This window comes from Lynx rufus, unplaced genomic scaffold, assembly GCF_022079265.1.
Source record: "Lynx rufus isolate CCGP_SWC_20201006 ecotype Redwood Valley unplaced genomic scaffold, mLynRuf1.p SCAF_4, whole genome shotgun sequence".
Lineage (NCBI taxonomy): Eukaryota > Metazoa > Chordata > Mammalia > Carnivora > Felidae > Lynx > Lynx rufus.
Window position 1 is genome coordinate 39,994,026 of NW_025814856.1, and position 11,797 is coordinate 40,005,822.

The following is an 11,797-nucleotide window of genomic DNA, read 5'->3' on the forward strand; positions in this document are numbered from 1 at the left end:
GTTTATCTTTCTGTTTACGTTTACTTTTGTGACTTAAATTTTTTTTTAAAATTTCTTCATACAGGTTTGTGTGTTTTTCTTGGTAAGTTTGCTCCTGAGTGCATTATCTATTTTATTTTTCTAACTCAAGGGTGGGTCCACTTCAGGTCCACTGCCTGTTTCTGTACGGCCCACGAGGTAAAAACAGTTTTTACATTTTTAAAAGGGTTGAAAAAAATTAAAAAGAAACATAATATTTCGTATCATGTGAAAAATTATTTAAAATGCAAGTTTCAGCGTCTGTAATAAAGTTTTATTGGAATACAGCCACGTCCATTCATTTTATGTATTGTCTCCGGCTCCTTCCTCACTATGAGGGCAGAGTGCAGTAGTAACAACAAAGACTGTATGGCCCACAAAGCCTAAAATATTTACATTTTGACCCATTGCCGAATGTCTGCCGACTTCTGTCCTTAGTGGTGGTTGTTTTCACGCATACTTGCATCCTCCGGGTTTGTGATCACTCATGACTAACCTGGTCCTCCATTTAAGACAATTGAGAGCTTGACTGAGGTTGAGGGAACATTAGCAGGAAGACTGCCATGAAAGGTTGCTACCAATAACTGAAATGCCCAGGATATATCCAGTGGAGAAATAGCCTATAATACTGTTGACAAAATATTCAAAGTCTGGGGGCGCCTGGGTGTCTCAGTGGGTTAAGCGTCTGACTTCGGCTCAGGTCGTGATCTCATGGTTAATGGGTTCGAGCCCCACGTCTGGCTCTATGCTGATAGCTCGGAGCCCAGAGCCTGCTTTGGATCCTGTGTCTCCCTCCCCTGTTCGCTGTCTCTCTCTCTCTCTCTCAAAAAGAAATAAACATTAAAAAAATTTTTTTTTAATGTTTTTTAAAAAAAGATTTAAAGTCTGTTTCCTCTTGCAGGCGATGTTTGCTTTCTTTCCATCAAATGGGATTATTTCTTTTGAAAGGTACAAAATCTTTTTTTTTTTTTATTAAAAAAAATTTTGTTTTTCAACGTTTATTTATTTTTGGGACAGAGAGAGACAGAGCATGAACGGGGGAGGGGCAGAGAGAGAGGGAGACACAGAATCGGAAACAGGCTCCAGGCTCTGAGCCATCAGCCCAGAGCCCGACGCGGGGCTCGAACTCACGGACCGCGAGATCGTGACCTGGCTGAAGTCGGACGCTTAACCGACTGCGCCACCCAGGCGCCCCAGAAAGGTACAAAATCTTTGGGGAAAGTCAGGAAAGAGACCATCTAACCAGGTGACCTGCTTCACAAAAGAGAAATGACAACCACCCCCCCACCCGACCTCGTTTTTTCGTGCCCCCCCTTCAGTTGTGGCCCCCCGCGGAGGCAGAGCCATTAGCCAAGAGCCTCAAGTCAGGGGTTCCCCAGCGCTAGGGACCAGCCTTGTGTCTTCTTTCTGTCAGGACTCCACACAATCTCCTCTTTTCTCATGGAGGCTTTCGGATGACTGACGGCGGGTGGCTGTGTCCTTCCGGGAAACATCTCTCCTCATCCCACCTCAGCTCCTACTTCTCATTCAGGAGTTGAATCTAGGTCCCAGCCTGGTTTCTATGAGTAGAATGTTAATCACGATCTGGAGCAGAAACAGATGTGTTATTTGGCCTAATAATATACATCTGCATTTATGACAGCTTGTAAAAGTTTGCGACAAGACTGAATTCCAGTAGAATGTGTTCCACGGTCGTGTATATGAATCCGTCAGAAAAGAAGGGTCTGCGTTGAGGTTTCAAAAGCCACAGCGAGGCTGTGGCGTACACGTATCGCCACACACGTGCTGGGTAAACCCTCCTCACGTGGTTCCCAGGACTGGGCTGTGAAGGACAATGCGGAGAATTTTACATGCAACTAAATGGATGCAATGAATAGAACACATCGTTGTGCTGAGGTCGTTCTTCCTCATTTTGCAGTGTTAAAAATCTCCTTTCTTTTATGAAACGCTGGCGGAGGGGAGCCTTGGTGGTGTGTGTGTGTGTGTGTTTGGTAAAATAAAACATTGACAACTCTTGTCTGGGCCCCTGGGCAGGCAGTGGATCAGTATTCCAAAACTATTACTGTTTACTTTCCTCTTGCCTGCCTGTACCATACAGGCTGGAAGGTGACTGCCGGCCCGTAGCCACCAAGAAGCAGTCATGTCGTGCAGCTCAGGCCACTGAGAGAGGCGGAAATCCACAGGTAGTGTTCCTTGCTAGAGAAGAGTGCTTAGTTCTTTGCCTCTGGACCCTTTGTCTTCTCCCTTTTGCTTTCTCATCCGTCCCCTGACCTCCTGGTCTACACATGACTCAGACCCCAGTTTTGAAGCCACCTACCTCCTAGGAGGAGACCAACATGAGAATGAAAACCAGTGTGTAAGGCTTGGCAGAGCAGAAACCGGAAATAAAATCCAGAAGTTTGGGATCCACACCTTGGTGTATCAATGATTACTTTTGTCAAGTAGCATCTTGTAAGCCTTGGCCACAACATCTCATGATCGCTAGAAACCTGAAACGAAATTTTGCAGATGTGATCTTCCGGTGAAGTTTTGAGTATCTGTTGGCTAAAAATCCTGGCTTGTTTTATCTAGAGAGACTCCTTTAGGTCAGAGGGTGGGATTTTTGCAACTCCTCCTACCCCCCACTCCCCGCCTGTCCCCAGACATGGTACTAAGCAGCCTCATGATCTGTGACACCTGTGTCATTCAAATTGTTTTCTAAAATATTTCAGCCATTGGCCTGTTGCTGATAGCAACACCGTCTAAAAGAAGATCCTTAAACACGTCTTGATCCACTGTGACAGGAATGTCTGAAGCAAATGGCAAGGGGTTATAATTGTCATGAATTTATTTGAATTAAAAACTACTGAAATATTTCCTGGCATTTCTTGAGGGATTTCAAAAGGGACCCAATTATTAATAGCAACAGAGACATTTCTCTTTAAACTGATACTCAGAAGTGGCATTTCTCCAGTCATGCCACCTGTCCAGCCTGGGCACGTGAAACAAACGGTCATTAGTGTAGTCATTTTGGCATCTGTTACGCATCAGGTGATTTCAATGTACTTTTCCTGTTCTTCACAGCCTGGAAGTAAGTACCGTTATTCTTCTTCTTGTAGAGATTAAAAACAAAAACAAAAACAAAAAAGTTTCTCGGAAAGGTAAATTAATCTCTCCAATGACACACAGCTAGTTAAGTTTTGAAAGGGATTCTCTGAGATGTCAGAACCTTAGTTTTCCTCTGTCTCACTTCTTTTTTTTTTTAATTTTTTTTTCAACGTTTATTTATTTTTGGGACAGAGAGAGACAGAGCATGAACGGGGGAGGGGCAGAGAGAGAGGGAGACACAGAATCGGAAACAGGCTCCAGGCTCTGAGCCATCGGCCCAGAGCCCGACGCGGGGCTCGAACTCACGGACCGCGAGATCGTGACCTGGCTGAAGTCGGACGCTCAACCGACTGCGCCACCCAGGCGCCCCCTCTGTCTCACTTCTATGTAAAGGCTACTCATAACATTTACCTGCGTGTTTAAAACCTTTTCCTATCCCCCGCACCTCGGCCCCTGCCTCTTCCAAATCCAACTATCCCGTTTACAGGATTACACAACGTTAGAAGTTTCCCCTGAGGTTGCCACTCTCTAAGATGGCAATAGAGTTTGAATGATTCTATGGTAAGAGTCTCTAAGTGTTTATTCTTTTCAACTACTCTATCTGCCTTGTCTGGAGATTCTATTTCAGAGGAAATTTTTCTGAAGGCTATAATTTACAGAAGTCTCAGATCTCTTCTGTTTATGCTTATAGGTGTTGATCTGTACACTTTCAACGCTGATAAAGGAACTGAAAAAGAAACGTATTTGAATAAATATGTTACTTTTAATTTTCTATTAACTAGAAGTTCTGCAGCTTGTTAGTATTACTGTTACCAACATTGTACCAATATTTAGTTTTCCAAGCCTGTTCCAGAAGGGCGAAGGGCAGCGGGTGTATTAGCAGTAGGAGATGCAGATCTCGAAAGAAAGAAAGTATATCCAACGTTTTCCACTATTTCCCTCCCGGGAAGTCTAAATTTCTGTCCACGCTGCACGGAGCAGAAGTGTGGCCTCATGGTGCCCTCTTGTGGTTGCCTGTTTAGTTGCAAGACGGTGGTGGCGTTCTTCTTTGCAAATATGAATAAAGAAAAAGAGAAGGAAAAAAGGTCTTGCATATGTTTTTAGTCAGCAACAAGTTTTGAGATGTGACAGTCCTGTCAAAACATAACAATTCAACAAACTTCAAAGTAACCACAACAGAAGACGTGTAGACACATTTTGGAGCCTCGTGACAGAGCCGTGCTGAAAAATGTGCCAAAACCATTTTGAAGGACAAACAATAAGATCTGAAAGAGAAGTGGGGTAAGTTACACTCAGGTGTGTGGCAGTTCGGACGGGGACCCAAAAGAAAACCAGCTGAAGAGAGAGAGGCAGAGCATTCGTGAAAAGGCCGAACAGGGCTTCAATTTTCAATTCTCTGCTGCGGGAAGCTCCTTTTGCTGCCCATGTTTTAAGAATGCGGGAAGTTCCATCACGTTAACTCATCCATCCAGGCACGAACAACAGTGTCTCTGTCTTCGTGGACCTGACATTTTGGGCAGGGGGCACAGAACAGACAAGGAGAGAAATGCACAAGGCACGAAAGTCCCGTGGAGGAAATAAACCACAAAAGGGGGCGGGGACAGAAACTGAGACATGGGAGGGGGAGAGGGAGAGATGTCTGGATGAAAGAAGTGGTTGAACTGTGGATTCACCTTGAAGTTGGACCTGATTTGTGGACAGATCGTGTACGGACCCTGCCCGGAAAAGGAGCGAGGGTGACGTCAAGGGTTCTGAGATGGGGAGCCTCCCAAGGGGGCCACCATCGTCAGTCGGGTGTTACAGACAAGGAGCTGGCAGCTCTGAGCAGCCAGCAAGTGGATGCGGGATGCCCGGGCCTGACCGAGGGGCCTCCCGCCCGCCGCGCCCACCTGAGCTGACCCCCTGCACCCTGGCGCTGGGTAAACTGTCTTCTCCCAGGCGGGAGGGGTTGAAGGCTCAGGTTATGATTTCCATTCAAAAGTTAAGAAAGAAAAATAATTTACACACTTGATCATAAACGTGTGTGATTCTTTTATTTATTTTTGAGAGTGAGAGAGTGTACGTGCACAAGTCGGGGAGGGGCAGAGAGGTTGAGAGAGAATCTGAAGCAGACTCTGGATTCTCAGCCATCAGCACAGAGCCCGATGCAGGGCTCGAACCCATGAACTGTGAAATCATGACCTGAGCCCAAGTCAGACAGAGGCTTAACCGGCTGAGCCACCCAGGCGCCCCTCAACCTGTGTGATTCTTAACATTTACAAGTTTGTATGGCTCTGAGAGGGAGTGCCTCTCTTGCCTCACCAGAGCCACAGCCCTTTTGGGGGCCCTGGGGAACAGAGTGCATATGGCAGTTATCCTCACAAAGGGGGGGTGTTTATCCACCAGCCTATGGTGAAGAGCGGCTGGCACGGGGCCTCTGGCTCACCTGTGGGCGGCAGAGCGAGTAGGGGAGCTCAGGTGTCACAGAGGAGACTGGGGGTGCCCTGAAGTGGTGGGGCAGGCTGGAGGCCCCGAGGGCATGCCACACCCCAGTGCTGCCATCCTGCTCCAGGGCTGCTTGTCCCTGGGAGCTCCTTTCAGTCCCAGCCTCCAGTCACTGTCCTTCCTGGACCTTGTCACTCTCCAAAGGAGACCGGGATCCTCTCCCGCAGCCCACCACATATTTGATGGTGACATTCACCTTCACTCCACCTGTTTCCTCAGGATCAGTTCCTGCCGTTTCTTTAACGTGCCTACCATCCTGCTTGCACTCCGATAGCTGGTTAATATTTCTCAACCTGCTGCCCGCAGCTGGATGCAACAGCCCAGCAGAGTGAAATCACCACAGAAGTCAAGAGACAGACACCACTTCCCGACTTTGGAGCAGGATCAGCAAGTTACAGCTTGTGTTTTTATTTTTGGGCTTTTTTTTTGTTTTGTTTTTAAATTTTATTTATGTTTATTTTTTTTGCTTCTAGGCTCCCCCCCCCCTTTTTTTTGAGTGAGAGAGAGAGAGAGAGAAAGAAAACCTTAAGCAGACTCCAGGCTCAGTGCAAAGCCCGTCTAGGGGCTCTATCCCACAACTCTGGGATCATGGCGTGAGCCTAAATCAAGAGTTGGCCACTCAACTGACTGAGCCACCCAGGCAGCCCTGCATTTTTAAATAATTGAAAAAAATCAAGAGGAAATTGTTTCATATCGTGTGAAAATTGTATGAAGTTAATGTCCACAGATAGAGTTTTATTAGAACACAGCCATGCCTGTTGTATCACCCAGTGGTGTTTTTGCACTTTGGAGACAGTGTGAAGGGACTGGGTCAGAGGCCACAAGGCCAGTAGAACCCACAGTATTCACTACCTTGGTTCTTTAAGAATGTTTCCAACTCCTGCCACAGAGTAATCCTGAATTTCTTTTGCCTTGACAACTTAAAAAATTTATCTTAATCTTTATATTGGAAGGCTAATACAATCACAGGATTTAAGATTTTCAAGACACGAAAACAATCCCTATTCCTGAGCCACTCTGTGAACACTACCAGTGGCTTCTATGTCCTTCCAGATAAATTGGATGGAGATATAATCCAATACCCAGAGCCCAGAGCTTTCTGCTTCATTCTTTTAAAACAGTTTTTTTTTTTTTTTAAATTATTTTTTTTTTAATTTTTTTTCAACGTTTATTTATTTTTGGGACAGAGAGAGACAGAGCATGAACGGGGGAGGGGCAGAGAGAGAGGGAGACACAGAATCGGAAACAGGCTCCAGGCTCTGAGCCATCAGCCCAGAGCCCGACGCGGGGCTCGAACTCACGGAGCGCGAGATCGTGACCTGGCTGAAGTCGGACGCTTAACCGACTGCGCCACCCAGGCGCCCCTTAAAACAGTTTTTAAAAAATATTTATTTATTATTATTTTTTAATGTTTATTTATTTTTGAGGCAGAGGGAGACAGGGCATGAGCATGGGAGGGGCAGAGAGAGAGGGAGACACAGAATCAGAAGCAGGCTCCAGGCTCTGAGTTGTCAGCACAGAGCCCGATGTGGGGCTTGAACCCACAAGCCGTGAGGTCATGACCTGAGCAGAAGTTGGATGCTTAACTGACTGAGCCACCCAGGCGCCCCCCAAAATATTTATTTTTGAGAGAGAGAGAGTAAGTAGGGGAAGGACAGAGAGAGAGTGGGGGCGGGGCAGAGGATCCAAAGCAGTCTCCATGCTGACAACAGAGAGCCTGATGTGGGGGTCACAGTCACAAACTATGCGAGCCAAAATCCACCACTCAACCGACTGAGCCACCCCGGCGCCCTCTACTTATACATACAAATGAAAGTATTTGATAGAATTGTTCTGGACTGTGATTTTTTTTAAATTACACCCAAGAGTGTATCTTGATTTTCCCACAATAGGTGCTAAAGATCTTTTTTCTTTTTACAACTGCTGAGTCATTCCATCATGCGAGTTTACCTGTAATATTATGAACTTAATCCACAATATGTATAATTCATCTCCTTTCAATGGGCTTTTAGGCTCCTAATATTTTTGTCCTGTGCTAATGCAGAGAGTCCTTCAATTAATAACCTTGCATACGTACCATTTCCCAAGTAGGTAACTGTATTTGTAAGATAAAGTCCTAGAAGTAGGAATTCTGGCTCAATGTGTATGTATTTGCTTTTGAGATAACCATTTCCTTCTCCTCCTCCCCTTCCCTCTCCCCTAACCTTTGTTTGTCTGTCTCTTTCTTTCTCTTGTGTCTCCCTTTACCTCTCTTTCTCCCTTCCTTCCTCCTTCCTACCAGTGGGCACTGGGATCCTGTGCTAGAACATTTGGGGGTGCACGTGTAAGGAGTATGGAGAACATTTAAGATTTAGGTTCTCTGTCAAATCACGATACAAAGGGTGCTGGCTTCTGTCTGCTTTTGGAGAAGACAAGTCAAGGATGCTGAATTCTAAGTCGAAGGCCCTGTGGGATCCTGAAAGCTCTTTTTCCAAATGTTTCTATCAGGACCATTATTCACCTACTCCTTCTCCCCTTGGGCAAACCGTGCATTTGCAACACGCAGTGTGGGGACTCCATCTCTGAGTGAACTGAACACACCATAGGATATCACCATAAAACAAAAATAGCTTATGAAGATCCTCAAAAAAATAAAAATAGAACGACCCTACCATCCAGCAATTTCACTTCTGGGCATTTACCCGAAGCAAAGGAAAAATACCAAGTCCTGTTGGATTTCCCTGCCTGGCAAAAAAAATGGCACCTTCACAGAGGTAAATCCTTACTGTGGACCCTGAGACTCTGCCGTGACAGACAACAGCCCCTTAACAAGCTTGTGGAAAGCACCACATGGGTTGAGACCAAGTCCCTTCAGGGTACAGAGCTTTGAGTCTGAAGAATACCTAGCCAGAAGCCAGCTTCCTGCCTCTGGCTTGGCAGGAGGGAGGGTTGGAAGCTCCCAGGGTTGCTGGCTCTGGGGAGGGAGCCGGTAGTGCGTGGGAGGGTGACCCTGGGGGGATGCAAGCCACCACCTCCCCCATTTCAAAATAACGTGCCTGTTCTCGCTCTGCTTTCCCCAAGGGCCCCGTGCCTGCTGGGGCTTGCCGTGTAGCTAACCGCGTAGCTAACGTATAGGTGTCTCTTCAGATCCTAAGGACACACCGGAGAGGAGAGCATCTTCTCTTGGAAGCCACCGTCATGTTCACTGGCTACCTCCTGATTCCCACCAGGTGCCAGGCCCTGGGTGCCTCCCCAGGGAGGTGTGGATGGCAGGTACTATTGGTTTCCAGGAGAGGTTTATCATTTCAGTGTTTGTCCCATTGCATTAGATTTAATGGCACCGAATCGGATGAATTGAAGACCTATTGCGTGCTTTCCACTGTGCATGGTTCTGAGGAAAACTGGACGGCAGAACCACGGCTTCAGGGAGTTAACATTTTCTAGATGCAGAGCATCAAGCAGCTTTGCAAACATGAGTAGGCTCTTCAGTTTTCCAGGCCTCAGTTTCCTGATCATTAAAATGGGTAGAGAAACAGGACTTACTGTTGAAAGAATTAAATCACCAGGCATTGGGCACCTGGCAAGCCACCTGCTGGGTAATAGGCCGAAATACATGTGCTTGTTAGCAAATCGCCAGTTACACAGGAGTTACAACAGCTCCCACCTCCCAGGGTTGATCTGACGCTTAAATGCTTTTGTCCCTGTAAAGGGCTATAACCAGTGGTTCAGCAGCTGGTGGGCTTAGCTATCAGGGCCCTCACTGGAGGCTGCAGCTCTGTGGTGCCTTCGTTCTGTGTGAGCCAAACCACGTGTCCTCTCACAGTCTCTTTTTCCCAGTCTGTGAAATGGGCGCGATGGTAATTTTGCTTTTTGGCCTCATTGTAAGGATTGAACATGGGTTCTTGGGACAGTTCGTCCTGCCCCAAGATCCGGCGGCCTTTATGATTCCAACCCGGCAGTTTGTCGTTGCTGTTCATTTAGTTCAAACAGCTCAGCCTGAGAAACCGACTTGTCAGAGGACAAGCAGACAGAAGTCACTTTCAAAATATCCTAGGGAGGCTGCTGGGTGAGTGGCTCCATCCTTGAGTTTCAGCTCCAACCCTGCCACTACCCTGCTTGGTCACTGTGTGCAGATCGCTTGCTCCCCCTGGGTCTCTGTTTCCCAGCTGTATGATGTGGGGTTAGATAAAGCAGAAATTTTTACCCAGGGTTGGGCCTCAGGCCCACTTAGAGAGCTCTGAATATACATGCCCAGTCCCTAGCCAGGGGTTCTGATGCCCACAACAGCCAGAGCACCACTAGATCAGGGTGTCTCTGGGGTGCCTCCTGCCTTTCCTATCCAGCAATTGAGGGGATTCTTGGAAATGAGCTGTGCTTGTGCTCCAGAAAGAGCTTGGTGATGTGACTTCCTGTGCTTGGGGTTCTCACCACATGCGGATGGGGGGGGGGTTATTTCTGTTCCTCAGGTTGGGGGAGGGGAAGAGCAGAAGGGTAGGCGCCCCTGGCTTGTCTGGTTGTCTGGGATCTGAGTCCGTGACCTCTGGGTAGTTTCCACACCAAAAGGCTGGGTGGGAGTTGTAGCCTGCAGTCCTCAGGGCAGCAATCTGGGCTGAGCAGGCGGCAGCAGAAGGGAGAGCTTCCATCTCCCACCCCCACGACAGTCCAAACCAATATGGGAGGAACCAAAGGGACCCTGGAAAGCTGATTGATTCCTGTTTAACAGTTCATTTCTTTCTAATGACTTCATTAGAAGTCATTTCCTCCATGGGAAATGAAATTGAAGAGTGTCTCTTTTTCAGCTTCCTAAAATACTAGTAGCGGATGAACGAGTTATGCGAATTGTTTCCTAAATATGAAATGTTATGATTTTGTATTTTCTTTTTTTTAAGTATATTTATTTGTTTTGAGAGAGATAGAGAGGGAGAGAGAGAATCCCAAGCAGGCACCGAGCTGTCAGCACAGAGCCCAATGCGGGGCTCTATCTCATGAACCATGAGATCATGACCTGAACCAAAATCAAGATCAACCGACTGAGCCACCCAGGCGCCCCTGTGATTTTGTATCTATCTACCTTAAATTATTTTTAACAATAAGTCTGAGTATAAATGAACATCCATCTATTTTTCATGTGACTAAGGTCTGACAGACCTTAGACTAAGTCTTCACCTTGCCACTGAGGAGCTGAGTGACACCGTACAGGTTATTTCACTTCCCTGTGTCTTAGTTCTCCTTATTTTATTTTATTTTATTTTATTTTATTTTAATTTTATTATTAAAACATTTTTTTAATGTTTATTTATTTTTGAGAGGGAGAGACAGAATGAGAGCGGGGGTGGGGCAGAGAGAGAGGGAGACACAGAATCTGAAGTAGGCTCCAGGCTCTGAGCTGTCAGCATAGAGCCTTACGTAGGGCTCGCACTCACGAACTGTGAGATCATGACCTGAGCCGAAGTTGGACGTTTAACCGACTGAGCCACCCAGGTGCCCCAGTTCTCCTAATTTTAAAATGGAGAAAAATAAAATCTACTTCTGGGGGTTGCTGTGATGGATTATGTTTTCCAAACATTGCAGCAGCATGATCTCTTGTCACACATGCTTTTTATTTAATGTGAGCTGAATAGTCCTTCCAGCAAGAGATGGGGCCCAGGCCTGGCCCCCTTGAATCTGGCCCGGACTGTGGTGTGACAGATCGTGGTCTGGCACCTCTGAGGCTAGATTATAAACGTACCATCCACTTCTGTCTTTTCTCCTGAGATACCTCCTCTCGGAGCTCAGCCACAATGCTGTGAGGAAGCCTGGCCCAGCATATGCAAAGGGCTACATGATGGCCACATGCAGGTGTTCTCAGTGATATCCCCATGCCAAAAGGCAGCTCCAACCACCAGACTTGTGAATAAAGATGCCTCCAGATGATCCTAGTGCCTAGCCCTCAATCAACCCAAGCCTCAGCCCCAGACACTAGAACAGACACAACCTGTCCCCACCCTGCCCGACAGGGGCCACAAAAACTTATGAGCATAACAAAATGGTTGATTTTCTTTGGCTATAAATTTTGATTTTTTTTAAGTTTATGTATTTATTCTGACAGAGAGAGAGAGAGAGAGAGAGAGAAACAGTGAGCAGGGGAGGGGCAGAAAAAGAAGAGAGAGAATCCCAAGCAGGCTCTGCATTGTCAGCACAGAGCCCACTGTGGGGCTTGAACTAATGAACTGTGAGATCATGACCTGAG